General features: G+C 36.5%; 1 protein-coding gene across 1 annotated transcript in view; it reads left to right on the forward strand.

The window, feature by feature from the left end:
- Positions 1–11,864, forward strand: part of LOC134792220 (disintegrin and metalloproteinase domain-containing protein 10) — an 89,989-nt gene that overhangs the window by 28,773 nt on the left and 49,352 nt on the right. The window lies entirely within an intron of this gene.

Below are 11,864 nucleotides of genomic sequence, written 5' to 3' on the forward strand. Positions count from 1 at the left end.
CAGAGGCGAAGTATGTCCGTCCCTTTTCGTCAACTTGAAAATGCAATGCGCTATCCCTTTCCCTTTCGACTAGTGATGTGACGATGATGGTTTTTCAGTTGCGGAAACTTCGTGCTTCGTCATACCGTATTGTACCATTTTAGACATAATATATAGGTAATATGTTGTGTAAGTTTTTTAGAATCCTCTAGGCCAGCGGAGCAGTTAGGCCGCATGTCACGAGATGGACCTGATGATGAACTTCAAAGAAGTGCGAGGGCACTCGGTGTTGGTTTGTGATAGACATATGTTGTATGGGTTTTTTAGAATCCTCTAGGTGAGCAGTTAGCTCTCATGTCACGAGATGGACCTGATGATGAACTTCAAAGAAGTGCGAGGGAACTCGGTGTTGGTTTGTGATAGACATATGTTGTATGGGTTTTTTAGAATCCTGTAGGTGAGCAGTTAGGTCTCATGTCTCGAGATGGACCTGATGATGAACTTCAAATAAGTGCGAGAGAACTCGGAGTTGATTTGTAATAGGCATATGTTATTGGTCCATTTGAATATGTTTTCAATACAACCTTCTATGACCTTAATAAAACGGACAAAAGAAAATAATTGTATGAGATTTCGGCGACACTTTTTTCTCGTATCAAAAGAGATTGCGATTCTGAGTGGAAATAATATAAAAATTCTAAACTTTAAAATTCATGTTCTGGGTACTTTAAGCAGAAATGCCCTAATATGTTAAGTAAAAATTTCAGGTACATTGTTAAATTACTTAATGAAATATTAAATTAATCAATATAATTATTAAGTAAGTTTACTCTAAGTATACTAAATTGGTAACAATTTTACCACAATACATTTCGGTATCACTGGTAGCAGTACCCACTACCTGTAATGAACATGTCCCATCCCTACGCTTGCACGTGTCAGCGCGCCATGTTTGAAACGACCAATCGCAACGCCGTGAGCACCCCTCCCGCACCTCACAGTTTGGTGATTTGCGTCGGGAACAAAATGGCCAATATTAGGTTTCTAGAGGCGGTGTTCTGTGGTGGTGGCACAAGAATTAGTTCAGTTTCGCACAGTGCCTCATGTTAAAGATATAATTTAACGTTACATGGTTGATACGAACATTTAGTTCCGTATTTTGTCTATCTTGTTCTTGAATATTATGGATATAGTTAGTGTAGCCCGGGATGATAATCTTATTGGTTTTTAGAATGTGACATTCCTGGTATCGTTGGATAGGTAACTAGGTAACCCGCATCGCACAGTCATATGTCGTTCTAATGTTCTAAGTGTTATTGATAACCCATTAAGAAACGTTAACAATGTTCTAAGGGAACGTTTATTTTATTACAATATTGGAGTTTATATAGAATTCCTATGTTAGTACCTACATATTTACTTTGTTTACTTACCTATAATAAATTGCGCCATATTTGTGGCGGCGGTAGCCTAATAATGTAACAATTAGGAGCATGTTTATTGCTTACGTATGCTCAAACCAAGGTGTTCGCGTGCGTATAAAGCACCTATTTATAAACATTAACTTCAAGGGTTACACTGAGCTGAGTTAAGATCCAGCCAATCTTAATCTTAGGCCTAATACTGCTGAAAACAATAGTAAAGCCTCGCGAAGGCCTGGGATTAAAATAATAACGTAGGTATGTTAACTCAAGCTATAAATTCAGGTCGCTTGAGCGTAAACTAAATTAAATTTAGTCGGTATTTTCAGCGAAAAAAAATCTTATTCATTTTCAATATATCGAATATCGTTATGGGTTAGGTTATTTAATATTAAGCATATTCCTACTACATTTATTAGACAAGGTACTATCTGCTCATTAAATGGTATGGATTAAATATTTAAGCCGATGGTGGCTTAAATATTTGCTTAATTATTATATCCAACTTTGTTATGTGACGTTACAATCAACAAATATAAAAAAAAAATTACTACTTGTTAATTAATGCGTAATTTATATGGTAGCCTAGGGTTCCGATTCGAGGAGTGTACTTTTAATAGGGCACCCTCAGAACAGTGACCTAGAAGGTGTTGAATAAAAGTAACCATTGACCGTACTAATAGTAGCCTGACATTGTGATTCTATCCCGAGCTCCTGTCCCACTGACCCAGTGACACGCCGCTGGCAAAAACTGCCTGTTCCGTGCTACTGTACAAATAAACGGAAAAGGTTTAAATATTACAACCCCGAATGTAGCTCGAAGCTGTAAAAGCATGAAACATCATGTTTTGTAATACAATGTATTCCTGTTTGTAATGCTAGTAGTAGGAATTTAAGGTACTAGGTATTACCACTATTACCGGATGACGAACATTATTACACAAAATATAAACTATAGTTTTATTTAACCAGGAAACAAATCAAATCATTTTTCCGGTGACGAGGCCGGGGAGAGCTCGTCACTTTTTTCTTTAGTATGTGACAACTATTTATAATACAAGTATATTTATCAGAGTAAATTTTGGAATAACCCAAAGCGCGTTAAGTATTTAAAATTGCTGAAATAAAAATATCAAATTGCCGGCATACCGTTAAATTACTATTCCAAGACGTTTTAAATATAAAAATGAAGTTAGTACATAAGAGGCAGTTTCATCTAAAATCTATAGGTACGGCTATTTTTCCTTTAAATGATGTCGGTAAAACGACGAGAGCTTTACAATTTACATCAGAGGTAAAAACACCGGTACTTTTCTGATACCAGTTTATAGTAATTAAAATGTATTTCGTTTGGAAACCGGTTTTGAATTATCAACAAGAGATCAGTATAACCGTTATGTTATCCTTTTTAATACCGGTTTCAAACAATGCTTGCAATGTTAAAGTGTTCTATGAATACCATTACCATTTATTACATATGCAGCTTAATGGTCTGCTATATGTTAATGATCCGCGATATAGTGAACATTTGAATGCATAAGTCTATTTCGAGATGGTAAATGTTTTTAATAACATAGTATCAATCTGGCAGTATGTGGTTAATTCTGAATCCTCCGGTTAAACTACGAAAGTGATAATTTGCACAGCGGCCTTGACACAATTGATTATGATGCAACATTACATGGCACAGATTCAGTGATCTCAATTTTACTGCAATTTTGTTTACCTACGCTTTGTTTTCCGGTACGCGGCACGAGTATGCCTTAAGTAGGTACGAAAGGTCAACCATACGTAGCACTGAGCCTTGCTATTAGTAAATCATAAAGGGTCTAGATTGAGGGTACTTCCTGCTGTACCACTTCTATATAGGATAGTAATAAATACATACATCGAAGCTCTAATTTATGTATAATATCCGACCGTCAAACCTGCTGACACAATAGCCGGGCAGTTTGGTTACGCTAGTCATACTAAAATACTTTTACTATAGGAACAGTCTAATAGCATATGTGATGTGACTAACAATATACAAACACAAACATGTTTTCGACTGTATCCACCGTTAGTATTGTATCTTGTATCCCGCCACATATTGTTATTGTTTTGTTACCTACCTTTTGGATTCGCCGATGCTATTTCAGCTCAGCGAAAGTGCTGAAACAAAATAACTAGTAAACAAAACAATTCTCTCAAACAGTATCCTTTAAGAAAACGCCACGCTGGCGTCGCTAGGGTAACATGTTGCGCATTTTATTTGCGTGCCGGCGCTAGGGTATCAATTCCAAATGGGACGTTAAATAAATCCACCGTCTCATGCTGCTGCCTCCGGATTGCATTCTGCAGCTGCGCGTAAATAATGTCGCATCGTGGACTACCATCTACAGACCCCGCGTTCTGATTGTGAAGCGTTTGCAGAACCTGCAAAATCATCACATATAGAGTGTACAGCGAGCTGGACATTCATTCATAAAGTTGCCATGCATTTTTGCGGCTGGGTGTACATAGCTAATCTGATGCTGCATCGAATTGACAGCGCCACTATAAACGTCATATTTTCATAGAAATGGGACGTCTATGGTGGCGCTTCTACTCTGTCGCCTGACAAGCCGGTGTAAGCTTAAGCGGATTGTAGACGCTCTATTACTTGTAAAACTATGCCGCGCCATTAATTTGCGACCTAAATAATCTTACTTAATGTCCACGTTTAAGCCACTATTTAAAATTTACGTTTAAAGTTACGGTTGCTCTCTCATTCTCATACTAGTAAGTATGTGATTAATGTGATGACATCGAGTCATTTAATATGGTCCGTCTAGTAGTCGAGTGATCTGCGTCGCAGCTACCTCAAGCACCCGCTCCGTCTTAACTGCGAGGTCTACTTAAATCTTTGTCTGGCGGATTGTCGGGGTGTCAGGGGTGTGAACGTTATGCTACATTTAACCTTAACCCACGTTTCCTGAGCACATTAATATTTTCTCTAGACACTAATCTATGCAACCTACTAAATTTAAAATTCATAAAAATGCTAGATCCGATATTGTGCATCCAGGGAATTACCCTTAAATTAGCTTTTATTCTATGACCTAGATATCTTATAACATCATCATCATCATCATCATTCAGCCTATATACGTCCCACTGCTGGGCACAGGCCTCCTCTCACTCGCAAGAGGGCTTGGGCTATAGTCCCCACGCTGGCCCAATGCGGATTGGGGACTTCACATACACCTTTGAATTAACATACTTTTAGTTATTTTTATTGGTCAAATAACTTAAATATGTATACTTAATGTCCAGAATGAGACATAAATAAATCTCATCACTTATGGTTATACCTACTGGATATAAATGATAAAAACATTAAAAACGCAACAGAGTTCACAAGAAATTAACCGATTTTAGTTATTAAAAAAATGTAGTCAAAACGTTGTCAGGTCTAAGTGACGTCTCTGATGTGTCTATTCACCATCTTTTATACCTAATATATATTAACACTATTAACCCGCAAAACGAGTCTTAACTAAACGAAACATCCTTCTGGGCTGTTTATAGGTATCTATCCGTCCTATACCTTAGATTAATCAATATTCATGGGTGTTATTCCTCTTGAAGTTTCCCAGGAAGGTTCTGGCTCGAGTTCGGGAGGCAATTGGCGTTCGCTGCTATGACACTTCGTTGGACCCTTTGGGAATAATAATTCCCCTTCGAGTTCCGTCGAGGCTAGTTGAGGCTTAAGCGTTGGCGTGTGACGAATATTCCACGCTTATTATTGTATTAATTTAACGCTCTAACGCCCACTAATATCGAAATAATTAACATTTTAATAGTAGGTATAGTGAAGGAAATCTAAATAACTTATTAGCACTTACCGGTATCATTAAAGAACAAAAATTATTTAGACGCGAGCCAATTGTGTACCACTTGGATAAGCAGGTATACCTTCATAGTAACATGAAATTGTATAGCCTTAAATTAGTCATTTTCTTACTAAAGAAAATGTATTTAAATAAAAAAATAATAAGAGTAAAAAACATCAGAAGCAGTCATCTACTATCGTCTTATTTCCAACATAAACTAGTAAAACTATTTGTTAAATTTCCCGTTTCAGAGTTGGATTTCCATTTCAAGGGCCACGTCTATTGTCTTAGCGAGTGTCATTGAAGTTTCTCCAAAAGTTTATAATGTAATTAATTTACGTATCGGAAAAAATCCACTCAGCTAAATCGAACAGTGCTCAATTGTCTTTTAATCAAACTGCAAGTTGGACACGCCGTTGCACAGTAGGTACCTAGCAACTTTATACTTCCAAGTAGTAAGTTTCAGTAATTAACGTGCACATATGACGTTTGTTAACGACACGTACGCTACACAAACGTATTAGATATATAGGTCGTAAGTGCATTGAATAATGCTACAGATACAGACATAAGACACTTGAGTTACCTAGACGCTCGGGATGTTGTCGCACTTGTCTGTCGCCCTATATTTCTACCGCTTACCGAGGCAAGCGTTGGACTCGGTAAGTGTAATTTCCGATGTAAATCTCGAGTTTGTACTTATACTGGTTCGCTCTGAAAGCTTTGAGAATAACATTTCACGGCGATAAGCGGCATCTTGCTACTGCGCTGCAGTTGCACCTAAACTCCTTAACTGTATTTAGTCGACGTGCGAAGCCACTGCGTCTGTTTGTCCTCGCTTGCCGAATTTGCAATTCGTCGTCTGACTCAAGATTGCAATAACGGCGATAACTATTGTTTCTGGGTATCTATTTAAGCGTTCAATTCTAACTTCTACAATACTAAACAAATAGGAAATCCGTATTCCTGCTCAGAGGAAATATGTAATAACAAATTGTCTTGTCGCTTAGAAGTAGCAAAGACTCATACCATACTCTTACATTGTGTTAAACTAATTAAGGCGACGGTAGCGGTGGGTAAAATATCAGATTCTGTCAATTTACCCCATTTCACACACAAGCGCACTTCACGCACACTACCTCACTTTACTGGGACAGGTCAGTGACCCATCATGTTTTCTTAAGATTGGACTTTTCTTAGAGGATATAACCAACGGAGACGCCATGTCTAAATTTTTCGGTACAAAATAGTCTGCCGTTTTTTGCGGGGGAGGGGCACATCAAATGTATAGGTACGTCATGTCAGATAAACGTCAGTCCATACATATGGTTGACATGTGGTTGACCATTGGCCGCCTATTTTGGACAGAGGGGAACGCCTGTTAATGGCGGCTCCATTGTTAATTACTCCGAGGGACTTTTAGTTTAGTATTGACCACTAAGATTAAAAGATGAAAGAGAAACAATGCATTTAATCTTGCTTTCCTTGTCTGTTCATGTCACACGTGACGTACCTATTTAATTCATTTGATTGTTGACTGTTTTACTACCTAATATTGCTTTGTCGAGATACGCGTTTTGTACAATTAAAGCGAATAAAACAAGATGTCATTAAGTCAGATGTATAATGTTATTTACTACTCTATACGGTTTTTCATAAGGTGCAAAATCCATTCAATAGGAATTTAAATAAATTAAGTTTCAGCAGGGTGGCAATTCCATTTTGGCGGATAAAGCGAAACAGAATAGTTCTATCGAACCTGCTTTAGTAGATTGTTAACCAAGGGTTGAAAGGCACCCATTTCTGTCGAGGTAATTTGGCGCTCGAACGCAGTGAGAGCGCCAATAGTCCGAGACGGAAATGGTGCCTTTCACCCGAGTTAAACACTCTACTTTTCATATCGAATGCGAGGAAACCACACAAGACAAGGCAATTTCGCAAAATCAGTAATTGAAGTACCCAATAGACCTACAGCCATGATTTTTTACCTTAGGACTTACTTGCAATCGGAGACTTTACAATACATGTGTAAAGATTAATAACGCCTAGCGAAAATCATTTAGATTGCAATAGGTATTTACGAAAACACACATTTTTTAACAAACTGCAGTAATTTTAAAATGATTTGTTCATTGTAGTACGAAAATCAGCGGGATTGCCTCTTACTTTTTAATTTTATACTTTTTCGTTCTAAAAGCCGCCACAGACTACCGGACCGTACCGCGACCTTGGTGCGTCGCACCACCTAATAATATAATAAAAGTATTTTAAATATTAAATAACAATTTAATTAATGATATAAGAAATTTTTATCTTGTATTTTATTTTATTTTCATGAATATAGTGCTAAATAACTTTAAAAACCAATTTAATATCGTACAAACGTTTAACTGTGGCTGTATAAGAATCTGCCTTTGCTCATTTACGCAAGTGTAAGGTTAAAAAAAATATTTTTGGTGTATTCCTTTTGGTTCCCGCCTTATGAAATCGAGTAAATAGAATTCAACGAAAGAAATCAAGAATAATTTGTTTTAACAATTTACTTACATCATTTTTTATAAAAAAAAAAAGGATCAACGTGGGATTAGTAAAATTAAAGAATTACCAATTGTTACAGGCGAGGAAATAAAGACACTATTTTTCCATTTTGTTTCCACCCAGTTGTTCGTGCCTCGTGGGACGGGGACGCAGAGGAGTACACCACTTTTCTGCGCTAGAGCATAAACGTATCACTTTCTGCGCACCTTTTAGAACAACAACGACCCACTTTCAGAGCATGAGATATGAAAACAAATTTTCACGAGAATCAGTTGAGACATGTGATCTGCAAAGGAGAACATACAAAAGCACTTTTGCCCAAGCTGAAACGGAGACCTTTGCTAACGCTCGGCCAATGATGGTTTAGGTACACCTATAAAAAATGGTTGTCCCTGCTGTAATTTTAATATCTTTATATTTCAACCGGTATAGTTTTACCTTCAAAAATAATCGGTATCGCTAAACAATAGCGGTACCTTACTACTTATACGTTCACGAAATCGGTATCTGCATAACTTGATTGTTAGTAAACTAACCTGGAAAATAATCTCAAAATCACCGAAACATTTATGTACAGTTACCTGCAATAATATGTTACGTCATTAGCGCCAACTTTGCCTCCAGGGAAACTTTGCCCAAAACGACAATTTTAAACAAATTCGTTAATGTAAAAAAAATGATAATAGTTATGGCCACCCTGCTGTTTTTAGTAGAAAATTGGTTATATTTCTGACAAAATATATGCCAAACTTGTGCATAACTTGACTTGGGAATTTTGAGCGTGTTGTCTAATATAAGGTATATTTCGGCGGGCAAAAAATTGATAAATAATGAATGCAAGTAGAAAAAATTGAGAACCCTTTGACAAATATTTCCGGGTTTCAGTTATAACACATGAAGCATAGATTATGTCTATTGAGATTTAAACTAAAAAGGCCTAAATACACAAAAGTTTTAGCGGTGGGCAAAGTAATCCGGTAATTTGGCATCCATACCAACATTGCCCACCACCAAAAACGGATTAGGGTTGTCACTTTCATCTAATTTATCCAACTTCGCAAGTAAAAGAAGGTTATGTTTGTACACTAAAATAAGTTTATAAATATATACTGTATTTATTTGTCTTATTATCCTTTATTTAGATGTTTTATCCCGTTAACGAATGAAAACACAACAAAAATCATATTTTTGGTCATTAAACTATTGTAACAGATTTTCTCAAAAGTGACAACCCTAGCCTTTGTAAAATGCTTAGGCGAGCCTTATTTGGAAATGGGCAAAAACGGGTAGGCAACATTGCCCAGCAAATTTATTTAAAAGTTTTTACACTTATCGCTAAGTTATTAACAGAGAATGGTAGGATTGCCCAAAACCTTTAAGTGATCCTTAGACATCATCATCATATGAGCTGTATTTGAATACCAAATTGACGTGGGCAATGTTGGCGAAAACCCCGGATATTTTTTTATTTTATTTCTTTATTTGCCCGCCCTCTAAAACGCAAAAAAATGGGTAAAAACACGATCAAAAAATGTTTTCTTCACATAAACTGATGCGTTTGATCACAATGGACGTGCTGAGCAAAAAAAAATTAAATGATGTGATTTTTTTTGAGAAATTCGTGTTTAAAAAAAAAAGCGGGCAAAGTTGGTGATAATGACTAATGACGGTACCTACTCTTCGAAGGCCGCAAAAATATGTGACATGCTCTTATGGTTCTACAAATAAGATCGTGTCAGATATTTTTGCGGCCTTCGTTGTGTAACATAAATTGCAGGTGACTGTACATTTGGAATAATTATTTTATTTAGTTTCAACGAAAGTAACGTTCTGTGTTGTCTTTGTGAGTAAAAATATAAATCGATAATAAATTGGTAGCTGAATTATCTAGCTTCCAAAATCATACAATAATTCAATTACTGTCAAAGACAAAATTGTTTTGATTCTGTCTCAAACGGAACTCCATATTTTGATTTTTTGATACTTTTAATGTCGATTTGTGGAGAATAACAGCAAATTAAAAATATAATGGTATGAAGAGTCGGTACACGGTTTCTTCGTGAATAAATTTATGTGTAATTTAATGCAATTATCAAACATTTATTGAACAAATTATGGTTACAAAGTGAGGTCTAAATCGAAAACGTCATATACCGGCCCCTTAATAATTTATTTATTTTATCAAGTTTGTTTTTGGTTGACAGCTTTCGTTTCATGAGTTCATGACTGACAAAATCATGAAACACATTATTTTATATTCGTATAACATTATTTTATTCATTTGGGAGAAAACAAATGACATGGATATGGAATGCCATATTTGATCAGATATCAATTATAAAACCTAATGAAGCACTGCTCACAGTCGAGAGACGAAGCTTTGTGACTGCAACGTAGTGGTGGCCAGGCTTCATAATATCTATGTACGGCGCTTTGTTCGCTCGCTTTGCTAATCCCTGAATGCGGAGGTAATTTGGTAATACACTCTTTAATACGCGAAGAACATTTTTCTACATATAGCCAGCAAAAAAATTTATTAATCTGAAGTAAATTTACTGATTGTTTATGATCAGTAAGTGTAGCATAAATAATCAGATAATCACATAATTTTCAGGGGACTTTCGTTACGCTTTCAACTTACGAAATCGGTAACGAAATCGTTATTAGGCAATCTGAGTGGAATGTGAAGCGGGCGGCTCGAATTCAGATTTAGTGGTGCTCAATTGACCTACTTAAATAAAAAATGCCTTCAATGTTCAAATCCAGGACTATTTATTGTTCATTGAAATTAAATTGAATCTCGTGTTTTCCCCCAGTATCTAACTATGTAACTGAGTGGGAAAGTTTTTTAAATCTACTTTGGCTGTGGCATCCCTTTTGTTCTACTTTACCCGCCGTACTTTCATTCTTAATTTAGGAAAGAAAAAAAATCTAGTTAAGATTAAAAGCTTTCGCGTAGCCTTTTTGCGCGGGTGGTTTTTGTTTGGTGTTATCGTACTTACCTGTTGTTGTCTTACGAATTAAAAACGTGAGCAATGCCTTCCTTGCGTGGTTGCTGAATGTCAACGAAGTCTGTGTTCCAGTTCAGATTGTTTTGCCTTAAGCCTTTCAACTGGGCCTCATGGACTGCTTGTGACACGTTTCAAGCGTGTTTAGCTTTAGTTTTGCTCTACGAGGGAGTTTTGTTATTGGGAGTTAGAGTATGTATGTGTGCAAACGAATGGATGATTTGCATTCGTTTATGGGTCGCCATTCGTGCCGTTATCGGCGTTGACTATGGTCTGCAGGCCCGAAAAAAAGACACCATTATTAAGTTAATTTCGTTACATGTGTTTTTGCGTTGTCATTATACTTATTTGAAATATAATGAGAAAGCAAAATGCCATTGTAGATACCATTTAGAAATCTGAACGGATCTTTATGTCTAATGAACGTTAATGATGTTGTTTCATCTTTCACAAGTAATGAAATGGTTTCCGTGCCGTTAAATACTTATACTCGATTCTTATATTTATCCCCTCGTCAGTTTTCTCGTTGGTTTATTCTGCAAGATTAATCTAGCTAAACTTGTTAGTAAACGATATTTAAAGTCACTTATCCGAACTCAATTCTAATTAAGCAAATTGTTAATTAATTGTGAAAAAATAGTCGTATTTCAAATACGTATTTCAAATTTGTATTTACCAGGGATGTTGCGAATATTCGCATCCGCATCCGCGGAACATCCGCATTATTTTCAACATCCGCATCCGCATAAAATCGATGCGGAGCATCCGCATGATGCGGATGTCGACCAAGTCGGTAACAGGCGGCGCCGGCGGCGTAAGTGCTAGGTAATTTCGTCATTATATATAACGAAATTGTCTAGATCCGAAAAGTCAGCCAAGTTACTGTTTATTAAATAAAACGCACCTATATTCTTGCTCAAATACTAAACTTTTGGTTTTTTTTTAAATAAAAAATGCTAAAAATGTAATATTTGGCGTTTTTTAAGTACCAAATCTTGACATCCGCATCCGCATCCGCGGATGTGAGGGTTTAAATATCCGCATCCGCGAATGTCAAAAAA

The sequence above is a fragment of the Cydia splendana genome, chromosome 7 (assembly GCF_910591565.1).
Source record: "Cydia splendana chromosome 7, ilCydSple1.2, whole genome shotgun sequence".
Lineage (NCBI taxonomy): Eukaryota > Metazoa > Arthropoda > Insecta > Lepidoptera > Tortricidae > Cydia > Cydia splendana.